This window comes from Arvicola amphibius, chromosome 7 (genome assembly GCF_903992535.2).
Source record: "Arvicola amphibius chromosome 7, mArvAmp1.2, whole genome shotgun sequence".
In the NCBI taxonomy this organism is placed as follows: Eukaryota; Metazoa; Chordata; class Mammalia; order Rodentia; family Cricetidae; genus Arvicola; species Arvicola amphibius.
Genome location: NC_052053.1, coordinates 90,429,002 through 90,443,372, shown reverse-complemented (window position 1 = coordinate 90,443,372; position 14,371 = coordinate 90,429,002). Strand labels below are relative to the sequence as shown.

The following is a 14,371-nucleotide window of genomic DNA, read 5'->3' as shown; positions in this document are numbered from 1 at the left end:
TCCTCTTTCTTCCTCACCCATCACCTCTACACTTGTGTTTTGGGAACTAATGAGAAAAGTCCACCGTTCTAACAGTGCCTTGTGTCACATTTTCCACATTAGGTTAAGAGGAATACACAGATTAAAACCCTTCAAAGTGGCAAACACGTTCTATCCATTCGAAGATGGCATTTCAAATGGAGTACTATGATGAGTCAACCTGCTGCCAATGGTATTGGCAGGACAAGTCTATGGTCAGACAAGCCGATAAAGGATTGTAAGGTGTTCTGGTAGCCATTGCCAAAGGTAGAAAGAAACTATCTTTGCCATTTTGTTCTTATAGCAAAATATCTTAGGCAGACTATAAAGAAAGGAGATTAGTTTGGGCTTAAGTTTCTGGAGTGACATGGTGTAGAACATCAATCTGTTCATGACATTTTGCTGACAGGAGTCCAGAGGGAGCATAGCATATCACTTGGGAAGAAGGAAAGAATGTACTGTATGTATTAGTCTCCTCTGATCTTTCTTTCTCTTCTTGTAAATCTACCAAGATTCAGACACATGAAATTCACCCTAATCAATTATTGAAGGCCCTAACTACAAAATTCATGGTCTGAATACCTACCTGACAATGAGGATGAAATTTTAACACTTTAACATTTTAACAGGAAAGTTTTGTGGACATTCAAACCATGTTCAGATTATATCTGGAGTACTGCTGAAATCCAGATATAGAACGTATAATGTTGCTATAACTGGGAGGGGGTTGCCCAAGAGGACTTGCACAAGTCCTGACAGGAGAACATAGGGTAAAATGATGTCTGACCTCATTTTTCCTACCCCCTCATTCATACATATGCTTGCCATTATGTGAAGCAAGATGAACTTCCCAGAGAGCATGGTGAGATGAAGAACAGATGAACAGAAGCAATCTACTACATGTATTTAATTAGGGACTTTTCTGCCACATGCATGGACTTACCTGCAGAAGGAGAAAATTCACATGTATTTTTCACTTAATATCCATAAAACCCTTTGAAGATGAGCCTTGCTCTTTCTATATGATGGAACAAAATGGTAGTAAAAAGTGTGTGTGTGTGTGTATGTGTGTGTGTGTGTGTTTCTATAAATAAGGAGCGATTCTTCCTGGAAGAGAGTAAGAAGCTGATATCAATAATGGATAGGTTGCAAGAACACCAGCTGGACTGGGAAGGAATAAGCATAGGACCAAACTAGTCCCTCTGAAGGTGGCTGACAGTTGCATGGCTGGGGCAGACTGAGGGGCCAGTAGTAGTGGCACCAGGATTTATTCTTACTGCTTGTACTAGTTTGGGGGGAACCTATTCTCTTGGGATGGATACTTTGCTCAGCCTAGATATAGTAGGGAGGGCCTTAGACTTTCACCAAAGCAAAGTGCCTTACCCTCTCTGAGGAGTGGATGTGTAGTGGGGCGGGGAAGTAGGTGAGGGGAATGGGAGGAAAGGAGGGAGTGAAAACTGGAATTGGTATGTATAATGAAAAAAAGATTGTTTTCTTTTATTTTAAATTAACAGGTACGAGAGTGAATAAAGAGGCTGGAGAGGAAGGACCCAAAAACAGAAGCTAGAAATGGGTCAAAAGTTTCTTTGTAATTGTAGGAGGTAGAACACCATCACAGGTTAATGATAAATTAAAGAGAAAAGTGGGAAAAAAACAGTGAGAAAAGATAAGGCAGCGTTAGTTCATCTGCAGTGTACATAGGATATTCCTTAAGGAACTTGGGTGAAGAATGTATTGCTTTGTATATTTCTTGGAATATCAGTGTAGACCCAAGTGGAACACAACTTAGACCAAGCTACATGGCGTCTGCATTGACTGGAGCTACACTTCACATGTATTTGGTTGAGATATAAAGTTAAGTACATTGCCAAAAATCACACATTCAGAAAATGCAGGGTTGTTGCTCTTGCCAAAGTTTATTGACTTTAGACACATTCATTCCAGCTCGTCATTGGGTTGAAGTCATCTTTTCTGAATTTGTTGATTGATGATTTCCTGGGGCAGGGTATCATCAGGCATGGTGAGTATGTAGTGTGTCTTTCTATGCTCAGTCAGATTAGCCTTTTATATTCCTTATGTAGAGAGGATGGCTGAGTAATGGTCAAGTGCAACTGAATCATTTAGATGAATAGTCCAATGATGAAATCTGCTTCTTTTAGTTCTTTTTTTCTCTTTTATTTATTATTTGTAATGTCAGTGTATCCTTTAAAATAAGACCAGGTTTTTTATTCTTTAGTTCATTTTATCATGACGTTATTTTAAGAATATTGTACTCTAATGGAGTCCACTCTCAGTGCCTTGACATTCAGAAAGCATCTATTAATCAGATAGTTTTTCTTATTTAAAATAATAAAACACATTGAGTTTTGTTCCTGAGTTGTGGGGGAGAGATTAAACCATGTGTAGGTGGATAGGTGTGAGTAACAGGAAATGTCTGTGGACTTCAGAGCCCTGGCCCTTTCTTCCACTCTTGCTCCCTCAATCCCTAGCTCACTATTGCACTGCTTGAAACTGGCTCTCAATTTTCTTGTTTATTTTAACTTTGGGGTTTAATGTTTTATTCTTTGATACATGGCTATAATGGAATTTAATTTTGTCTTACCTTTGACCTTATTTGAGACCAAAATGGATAACATTTTTTCTCTTTCATTAAAATCACTTACCACACCCACTGCAGACAGCTGACAGAAAGTTAAAACCAAAAGCCAGTGTCGGAATTCTTTTCTGAAGACCTACTAATAGGATATCAGGTGGATCTCTCAAACTTCCTGGTTCTCAGTTTTCCCATCTCCACAAGACACCAATAAATGTGTCTATTTCTTCTACTTGTTTGGAACATTAATTAAATAAACAGATCTATGGTATCTGGAAGAGTGTCTGACGTATGGCTACCTTTCTTCCATCTCTGATCCTTCATTTAGAACAGATATGAGACTGATTGTATTGACTTTAAAAAACATACTTATTATTTATCTGCCTACTTAATATATATGTATTTGTGATTGATTCTGTGAGTTATGTGCACCATGTGCACACAGGAGCTTGTGGAGATAAAAAGGGCATAAGATCCACTGAGACAGGGGTTACTGGTGGTTGTGTATCCCCATGTAGGTTCTCAGAACTGAACCAAGGTCCTCTACAAGAGCAGTATGTGCTCCTAGATGGTGATCTATATCTTCTACCCTTACAACATTTTATTTTTATGAAGGGGGGATAATGACAGATTTCTTAGATTTCTGAAAAATGGCTTAATGCAAAGTTTGTTGTATGTTATAAATATTTAAATTCCCCATGTGTCAAGACCATAGGCAGGCTTTGATAAATGAATGAAACATTCATTAATGTAGCTATTATCTGGAATATTTTTGTTATATGTATTCATTTGGGGGGTATAACTCCAACCACTACTTTCCAGGAGGCCTCAGATGACAAATTTAGGGAGGCAGTTCTCCCATTCTATCATACAGGTCCTGGAGATTAAACCAAGTTGTCAGGATTGGCAGTAAGTCCTTCATCTGCTCTTCACTAACCTGTGGTTGGTATTTTTAGAAGAAATAATCACAAAGAAAACAAAAGCAACAAGAAAAAGAGAAGTAAGGTTCATGTTATATAAAGGGGGGTGCTGGTTTGAAAGTAGATTGAAATCAGCAAATAAGACTAAGTTAGTGGGTTTTCAAATGCTTTTACCCACCAACCAAATTTTACTTAATTCATAATACTTGTTTTATTCTCCCACTAAAATATTTATTTAACAATCAATAACAGTTATGTTGACTACCCTCCATATGGTGGCAAAAACAGCCCTGTGTTTTCAAATTTCCATGATATCATTGACAGCTAATGCAGTCTCTTATGATCCTATTTGGAAAACAAAGAATCACCACAGCTTTGGAAATAGGCTTGATCTAGTACTAAGTATACATAAGATACAGCTCTGGCTGTCTGAAAATTGAATATAGATTTCTAACATTTATTAGCAAGTATAATATATGATCAGATTCTCAAAATAATAACCCAAGAAAAGTTTCATCTTGTTTTATTTCTGGCTTTTTCTTACTAGTTTTGCTTATGCAAATTTCAAACAGAAGCAGAGAAACCCCATGAGGTCAGGCTCTACAATCAGGACCCATGGTGACAAAAGCCCACCTTGACGAAGCACAGGCCTTACAAGCTGGCCATTGGTGTCAATATCTAGCTGGCAAATATTGCTGAAAATGCTGAATTGGTAAACCTCACTTTGGAACACATTTTATTAGCCAGGAATTTATTGCAGGGTAGTCTATGAAGGGAAAGGTAGATTCATATTGATGTTACTTTGCTGTTACGGTTCAGCTGCATGGAAAGGAACACAAATACTTGGCAGGGGGTGAAGGATTCCCAAAGACACATGCATTAATGACCTCAGTAACAATATTAATATCCTTGCTTCGATCTCTCCTCTTCTCCGTTGCTCCTCTCTTCTCTGATACGGAGTTTGTCATTTTATTATAACAGAAGTATTCACGAGTGAATAGAGCAGCATCTGGCTCCTCCTCTTCTCTATTCCTCTTTTTCTTTTTTCATTCCCCTAAAAACTTTCCCCTATTGTTGTTTTTCTTGATCCATAGTTTTTGCAGAAGGCTGTCATTTAGGCACTATGATAGATGATTGAAGAGTCACAGACAAATGAAAACTTAGGAAGAGGCATAACAAGAAAAATAGGAAGAGACATTACTGTAAAATATGAATAAACTTTTCAGAGTTATCTGTTGAAATGTTTAATAGTGTTAGAAAGGACCAAAGAATCTTTATGAGTTCCTTTATCAGACATACATAAGTCAGTGTTGGGAGCTGACATTGATTGCTTCATCCTTGTGTTGAGGTTCCCTCTGTGCTAATGAGACGTTAGGCTGAACAGAGTAGTATCTTTGGAGCAGAAGCTGAGAATTCTGCATAGGTTAGACCATTTCTTGATGAAAATCATCTGATGCTTTGTTGCAAATCATTCTGTAATACTATACTGTATGCCATGGTAAAGGAAACACTATAATGGCATGGTATGCCTAGGTCTGATTTGGTTTTTCCTAGACATTTGAAGTATTCCCTAGTATAACACCTCATGCCTAAATAGACTTAATATGCCCAATTCTGATCATGTCTCAACTGTGTTCTCTCTGATGGTAATGTTGGTGATGGTGCCACTTGTTAATTCAGCACTAACGATTACGTACTTGGCACTGCACCAATCAAGTCATAGGTATGATTTCTCTTGCTCTTCTCATCAGCCCTATTTCAAATGTAGAAACCTACAGAATTGTGTTTAGTTTGATTTTCTAATTTGCTTAAAGTCAGACGTCTTAGAAAGAGGCGTAATTCAAATACAAAGCTGGTTGAGCCCAAAGTTTGTATAATTAAGTGGTTGAGGCTATTGAAAGAGAAGATTATTTTATCCTTTATTCCACAAAAAAGGGGTGGGGAAGGTTTAATATAGATATTAGCATAGCATAACATAAAACAAAATAAACAAAAACCAAAAACATCTATAAGCCAGGTGGTGGTGGCAGACACCACCCAGCACTTTAATCCCGCACTCAGTAAGCAGAGGCAGGCAGATCTCTGTGAGTTTCAGCCCAGCCTGGTTTACAGAGCTAGTTCCACGACAGGCAAGGTTACGCAAAGAAACTCTGTCTTGAAAAGCAAAACCAACCAAACAAATCATATAATGAAACTTGCATAAGCGCCAGTGTCTAGGACTCCCTTCACCCAGGGTATCAGAATTCCAGGTCACTCCTTAGAAAATTTGACCATACGGTAGAAATTCCAGGGAACCTCTAAAATGTTAACCATTGCCTAAACAGAGATGAAGTCCATAGTCACTAAGCCCCCCAAAAGTTAAAAGATGCTGAATTCTATTTTGTGATCTCTCTTAAAATACGCAGAAATGTTCTTATTTAAGTAAATGTGAGTTTTCCTAATCCCAAAGCTTTACACATAAGCTCATATGAGAAACTTTTTGCAGAGATGGCAGACTCAAGAATATGGGTCAACATTTTTTTTTAAAGTGTGGCTTATTGTGAAGTAAGTACTAGCCCTTAGGTATCCTGAAAGCAAAAAAGGGATGGCTTCTAGAAGGAAAGGAAGATTTAATCATCTTGCTAATTCAGGTTCCGTGGAGGCAAACGTGATGTTAATATAGATCACAGGATTGTTTCATATCAGCATATCAGCAAGGATATGGGAACAGGATCATAACTGCAGGGAGCAGAAACCATCCAGCTTTGGTCTTGGCCTGTGAACCTGTTGAGCGGAATCAGACACTGGACCCGCCTTTCACTGCCTCTGACTCCCTGGGTGAGGTGACTTTCTGTCCCTCCATACAAGTGATGTGAGTTGGATAGAAGCCAACACTCATCTTTTGGTGTTCAAGAGAGATAAACTAGGTTCAAATATTCAATGATTCTTTAAAACTTAGCTTCTAGAAGGCAGTTACAGACTGGCATTTCAGAAGGAGCATCTTTGCTACATTATTTTTCATTAGGCTCTGTATCGGGGTTCTCTAGACTTTGACTAGCTTAGGGAACATTAGTAAGCGAAGGATATGATTCACATCTGGTAGGTGTAGGAGACTGTGGCCCTCAGAAACGACTTTCTGTGGATTCCTAAAAATTAAATGAATCTGTGTTGGCAAAAAGCTGCTGAATTCTGAGATTCTAACATTGATTTTTAAGGTACCACAAGTGAAGTATTATCAATTTTCCAACTTAAGACATAGCCCCAATGTGTAAGAGTTGCTTTGTGGAGACCATCCTGATGCAATAGAAACATATTACCTAATGACAGGGGATTCTGAGTTTGTACAACTTAAAGTAGCAGATACTCCAAAATTATGCTTTTCTATTTCTAGGGAAAATGATATTTCTTCTTTTTTGATGATATATGGAATTTCTTCTTCCTTGAATATATGTGTGTGTGTGTGTGTATGTGTGTGTGTGTGAATATATATACATACAAAGAGATGTATATATACATATATATATATATGTAGCCTAACCCATGCATATTTTCCTTCATAGTAGTGATTAGTGAAATTCATAAAGTTATAGAGTTTATGTAAAATTATTCTCAATTGCTTTGCTTTGGGTGGAAAAAGTACCCTAAATTTTCCTGAACTGAATCTTAAACTACTCTGCAAAGTAATTAGATAGTTAGGTATAAGAAAATACCAGGCAAGATTACTGGCAGAACTGACAGTACCATTTGGGAGCTTACAGTCCAGTTGAGAAGGAAACACACACGCACACACACACACACACACACACACATTCACATACATACACACACACATACACGAACAAGCACATGTGCACACACACATGTGCACTCACACACATGCACACACGCGCACACACACACACACACACACACACATGCACACGCACACTCTAAATTTGGCACCAGAAAAACAATGTCAAGTCAGTTTGTGTGTTTTTATACCATATGTCATTAAGCACCCACTTAATATTGCATCATGTTTTAAATCTGTAAGACAGGAGAGATTATTTGAACATGCATAAGTGGATGGGAAAAAAGCCCATGAGACCTCAATCCTACACAAAGAACTATAAGCAATAGAGGAAAGCTGGGAGCAAGAGAGATGTTTTTCCCCAGGGTAAAAGCACACCAATTGTTGGCCAGTGCCAGATGGTCATCCCTGAAAATGTACATAAAAGTAACATTATAAAATAAGAGAGTTATATTTAGAAATATATATGCATGTGTGTATATGTACATGCACCCACATATATTACATATATATACTGTTGTTACATATAATGATAATTTGAATATTATATATAATATATAAAATGACAATAGAAACAGAGGCCATGAATTTGAAGAAGAGTAGGGAGGAATATATGGGAGGACTCTCAGAGAGGAAGGGAAGGGAGAAACGTAATTATTTTATAACCTCAAGTTTTAGAAAGAGAGAGAAAATTTTGTTCATTATATCAGTTGAAATTCACACATATGAAAACAAATTGAAAACCGTGCAGTATGAAAATGCTGGAATTTTCTTATCTGTATCATCATTACTGGTTTAAGTTTTTATTATTACAATCCAGTTTTCCAATGACCAAGTCCAGTTTTTTGATATCTTGTTAAAATAATCTTCTGTAAAACAATGATCGTTGGGTTCCGGAAGCACGAAAGGCCTGTAGTCCAGCCTACTTGCTGTTGCGTTCGGACAGAGGCTGGACCATCTAGGAGCATCTGGGAGGCACAAGGTTCCCAGAGCTGAACTCCAATGTGTAACCATGGATGACGACAGTGTGGATGAGCATGTGGCTCCAAGCCTTGGACCAGATGGACCCCCACGAGTTGACCCCTCAGAACTGGCCAGTGATGCTGAAAGCAGCAATAGCCACGGTGGAGACTCTGAAGGTGATACAGGCAATGAGCATGAAGAAGACACGGATAGGGAGGAAACAGAGGGGCTGTTTGAGGAGGAAGACCCAGAACATAGATCTTGTTCTGAAGGTTCAGAAGATGGAGTAAAAATGGCAACAGCAGTAGTGGAGACTCAAGGGAAGCTTGAAGCTAGCAATGTACCCAGTTCTGATGATGATCCAGAGAGCTGCCCCCATTTGCCTCAATGCATTCAGAGTCCAGACTGTGGGCACCCCAGAGACATTTTCCCACTATTTCTGCTTGGACTGCATCATTGAGTGGTCCAGGGTGAGTTGGCTTTACAATGTGCTACTCCTACCTACAATGAGTAGGCCTGGACTATTCCTGCCTGTAATGACTAGGCCTGATTCTCGATAGTAAAACTGAACATAGGACTGAGTCCTGGGCCCACAGCATTCTCTGGAAGGCTTACTCCTGGGATATGTCTGTGGATGACAGGGCTCCTAAGAGGAGGACTCTGGATTTTCTGAGGGTCAAGTCACAAATCCTGAGGCCACCTCACATAGTGTGAAACAGCCTCTTTAGATACTAAAATGCTATGTGTGATTACTCAGTTCTGACAGCCAGTAATGAAGAGACATAATTGTGTCAGGCTGCCTACCTCCCCGTGAACTTTCAAGGGCGCTTTCTGACTCTTATCCCACTGGCAAAGAGCTATATGTATGTACAGGTACGTAGTGTGTGCCCGTGCTTACACGTAATTGCTAAAGGATGCCGTGTATTCTGCTTTCTATCCTATTCCTTTTGAACCAGGATGCTTTACTGAAGTTAGAGCTAGACTGGCAGCCAGTAAGCCCCAGAAGTTCTCTCATCCTCCATGGCACTGGCATTAAAAGGTCCATGTATAATCTTGCCCAGAGAAGATGTAGCTCCTTAAATCTGACCCAACTGTAGTAGCAGGACACAATAGGGGAATGGCAGATCTGGGTGGCCCTTCATTTCATTTATCAGGATTTAGTGGAGTACACAGCTTAAAAGGATGCCTTTTATCATATACAGCATACATCGGGAAAGGCAACTTGAGCTGAAGAGATAAGTAGAAAATAGTTGTAGAATGCATCTGATGAGCATATCCTCAGAAAACAAGGGCTGGAAACGTACTAGAGACTTTCAAAGTCCTGTGGCACTTCATACAGGTTTGAGAGAGGGTGAGGGAAGCAGCATAGGCTGATGCTGTCCCCGTGGTCTTTCCTTCCCTCTCCTTTCCCTTCTCAACATGCCACCTATACAGGAACACGCATCCAGCTTGCTGATCTTTGTCCCTCACTAGCATGGTGGCTTCAAAACACAGACATGCTTTCTTCACCAAGTTCTAACATCTTGCATAGGAATTTAGCCAAGACCAAGGCTTTCAGTAAAGATTTCTGTGCAAAAGAAATTATTATCATCTATTTATTTATTTGTTTTTGTTGCTATTTTGTTTTGTTTCTTTTTTTTTTTCTTGAGACAGGATTTTTTTGTGTAGCCCTGGCTGACCCGGAACTTGTTCTGTGGACTAAGTTGGCGTCAAACTCACTGAGATCTGCCTGCTTCTATCTCCCAAGTGTTGGGATTAAAGGTGTGTACCACCACTGCCTGACTAATAAAAGGATTAAAATTATCATTAAAGAATAAAATGATTAAAGTTCTCAATATCCTTAACAGTTTTATTATCCATGTGTCTTCCCAAGTGTCTTTCTGCAGACAGCTATGGAGTTGCTAAGAATACTTTCCTTTTATTGGTAACTTGGATTGTGATTTGAGTTGGAGATTGTTACCATATTTCCTCTGCTCTTGGTAGTGTTGTTTTACCAGCTACATCTGTGCCTCACTTCCCCTGTAATTTGGTAATGTATGCTCACGGCTTTATGCATAATACTGTGCTTTAGTCATGCAGGAGTTTCTGTGATGTTTTTAGTGATCTTCACACTCACTCATACCACATAAATGTTGAATATTCCATGAGAGCTTGCATACTGAGAATCTGGCAGAATCACGACTTAAAGCAATGGTTCTCAACCTTCCTAATTTTGCCACCTCCTTCAATATAGTTCCTCATGGTGTGGTGACCCCTTACCATAAAACTACTTTCTCTGCTATTTCATAACAGTAATTTTGCTACTGTTATGATTTGTAATGCAAGCATTTTTGGAGATAAAAGTTTGTCAGAGGGGTCAAAAAAGTTGAGACTCACTGATATGAAGCATTACTGGCATCTAGGATTTTGCAAGATAGATGGAAGCATAATGTACCCCTTTATAAGACAAGTGTAGGGAGTTGAAAATGGGTCACAATGACCTATAAAGATATAGGCATATATATTCATTGACTATGAAGTGTGTGATCATTAGGTCTTGATTGTGACCTTATTTGGATAGAGTGTCCTTTGTATTTAACTTACAATCCTAGATATCAATTACCATAGGCATAATAAAAGTGGCTTCATGAGAAATGGAAGAGGTAAAAACAGAAAGGAATAAAGACACCCATGTTATGACAATGGCAGGAACTACATTGATACGGTCATAATACAACACCATATGATCTAGGTAGAAGGTATCCCTTGTAATTTTACTTTCTCTCCAACATCCTTTGTGCTTAATTTCCAGTTGAAAATTCAATTTTTTGGCCAACTTCTCATCTAAAAATGTTCTTAAAATAATAGCAGTATACCACTACCAACCCCCATCCCAGACTACCATGGGCTATGACATAGCTAAAATCTCAAATAGAAGTAAGGTTGCATTTGCATAGTTTCTTCCTACTTTATTAGACTGTCAGTGCTGATAAAGCTGACAGAGCCTATGTCTGAACACAAATCTAACAGTATTAAAACTTGGTAGAAGGGAAGAATGTGCTTTATTGATCCCAGGATGACATTAAACTGAGTAAATCAAGGAATTTGGAGAAGTGGAATTTAGTTTTACAGGTTGAAAACAAAATTACATTCAGGCACCTATAAATTTGGTTTCATGGGTCAGAGTGTTTTGCCCTAAAGTAGGTCTTGGTTTTGGTATTATCTGTGGAATTTGCATGGTGATAATCCATAATCATAGCCATTAAGCCAGCATTGAAGGCACCCATAAAATGCTGTCATCCTCACAAGATAGGGTGAGCATGAAGCGTCAATGTTAATAAGTAACACAGGCCATTTTTAAGTACCATCTACATTTGAAGCATTAGTGTGTACGTTTCTTAGTTTTGTCTAGCTTAGTTGATGGTGATTTAAGATGACAAATGAGTAAAATAAGAGCTCTGGCTCCAGAGTAGACAGGCTAGTGGCAGTCTCCTGGGAGGTTGCCCTGCCTGTCTAATGTTGATTTAGCAGCCCCAATGGCACCTTGGAGGATGTACCAGGTAGATGTTCCCTGTGTATTTATTCCCACAGTTTTCACAACTATCAGGAGACAGGCTTGTAATTTTTTGTTCATATTTTACTATCTGAGGATTATGCAGTATATTACAGAGGTTATGCAGTATATCCCAGACCATGTTCTAGATGTAGCAGACTCAGGATTTGAACCCCAGAAGGATGCTCCTAGCATCTGTATTCTCATGTGTGACAGGGAGACGGAATGGTGTGCTAGAGTCTTACCCAGTGCCTTAAGCTGGAGTAATGCCTGCAGAGATGTCAGGACACTGACCGTAAATCCTCAGAATGGGAAATAAAATTCCCATGCTTCTTGGTGTTGAAGGTGAGGCGATATATAACCCAAGTTAACTGAATGTTAAGGCAGAAGGGGTGTTTCACTATGCTCACCACAAATGAACACAGATGGACACTCTTCAAAAAGAGAGTCCTCCTACTGAATTTTAATGATGCTCTCCTGCAGAACACATTTGTAAAACAGATCATAGTATATTCATATTTCGCTCTGGCTTGCCAAGTATGAAATGATTAAGAAACCTGCTTGTACTTTAAATATTGTTCCCATATCTATGTGTGTTTCAAATGTATGTGTTAGGGCTAAATATTTGTTAAATGAATATGGATGTATATGTACAAATATACATGATGTGATATATTTATACATATATCAAACTTGACAAATATTTGTTGAGTTATGATGAATATAAATGTGGGGAAGAGCTGCATAAATTCAAAGCTAAAATTATTTTCAACTCCCAAAGAGCTTTACAAGGAGAGGTGGGACATTTCTGTGTTTAGGTTGTCAATGGTTCACATGTTTTGGTAGTGGTTCATCAAGTGTGGCATATGGACCAGGGATATTGGCACCCCTATAAATTCAATTTCATGTGCAGCATTGTGGTCTAGCTGTATCAAAAACACCCATGAATCCAGACTCAATGATCTGTGGGGTCCTTTGTGTTTTTGTTCAGTGCCAAGAATTGAACTCAAGGCTCACTTATTCTTGACATCCTCTCTAGGATTGAGCCATACACTCAGTCCGATTGTTTCATGAGTGTCTTAAGGGAATTATGGAGCAAGCATGTCAACATTGTCAGACCCACTGGGCTGTAGGACCATGCAAATGCTGAAGGTGCTTTCACAGTTGACGAGCCATGCAGGAGGAAGCATCATTTTAACTAGTCATGGGGCCCAGGTTGATTTTTAGTAAACAGGATGAGGAAAAAGCAAAGAGAAAAGAGAGGCCACGCTTGGTTTGCCTGGTTTGCCTGGTTTGCAGAATAAGTCTGGGCTACTCACCTTGATTGTGAGTAGAGGAAGCAGAGGAAGGCTTGTGAACTTAGCTCTCTAAAAGTTGATGGAGGAGCCTTAAAGGTTTATGAAGAGAGGAGACGTTTGGTCACAACAATCTGACAATTGTTCTTTCTGTGTCCAATGAATGGATTTCACTTGTGTGTGTATGTATGAGTATGTGTGTGGTGTAGTATATAAGCATGAGTATGTGGACAGAGCTGTTAGGCCAGAGGAGAACATCAGATGTTCAATTATTACTCTCTGCCTTATTCTGTTGAGAGAGGGTCTCTCACTGAACCTACGATGGTAGTCAGCACGTGCCAGCCATTTTCCTGTCTCTTTTCCCTGACAGCACTATGGTTGTAAGCAAATATGTAGCCACGCCTGGCTTCTTACAAGAGAGTTAGGGATTTGAACCCAGGTTTTCGTTTCTGTGCATAATGTGTTCTTACTCATGAGCCATCCTTCCAGCCCATGCATCCAATGAATGTGCCTAAACAGATACATTATATATATATATATATATATATATATATATATATATATTAGAACCTTATAGTTACAAATAAGTTTTATCCCTTTTTAAGAACACAATTCAGTCTTACAACGTATATGTTGTGGGCAAAGACATGGCATCTCTTGTCTTCCTTATTTTGATGCAGCATGAAAATAATTTCAGTAACCCAGCAATATTCAAGTTCTTCCGGCTCCCCCCCCCCCTACGCACACTGTGTGTGTGTGTGTGTGTGTGTGTGTGTGTGTGTACACATGCTGTTTGCAAATTAGGAGTCACACAGCTGCTTTTGAATTCAGCTGGGCTTCAGAAAGCCACTTAGAAACAAAGAAAACTGTCGTTGCTGCTTCTTTGTTACTGGCAATCAGGATGACTGTGCTCTCAAGTGGGGCAGGTGGCCTTTCCCAATGCTAATTCCAGCATCTCAACCAGTTCAGCATCATAAGGGTTCTTTAGAAGGGAAATAATTCTGTCCCTAGCTCTGATTACTTCTATTTGTCCAGTACTGCGGGCACCTGGTTGGCCACCCACCTTCCTTTTCTTCCCTATCCACTTGCGTCATCTTTCCTGCTTCCTGGGTCAGTCTGTGTATTTCCGTCCCTCTGCACCCTGGATGAGCTCATTCATTCACTGGCTTTATCCCTGCAGTTCTCAGTTTGCATTCTTTTGTTGGGATAATTGATCCTCTGCTTTGCAAGAGCAGGTGGATGATCGGTTTGTTGCTCTAAAAAAAATTTTTTTAAAAGAAA

At 39.2% G+C, this 14,371-nt stretch overlaps 1 protein-coding gene across 1 annotated transcript in view; it reads left to right on the top strand.

Moving 5' to 3' along the window:
• Nrxn3 (neurexin 3) overlaps nt 1-14,371 on the top strand; it is a 1,492,393-nt gene that overhangs the window by 609,508 nt on the left and 868,514 nt on the right.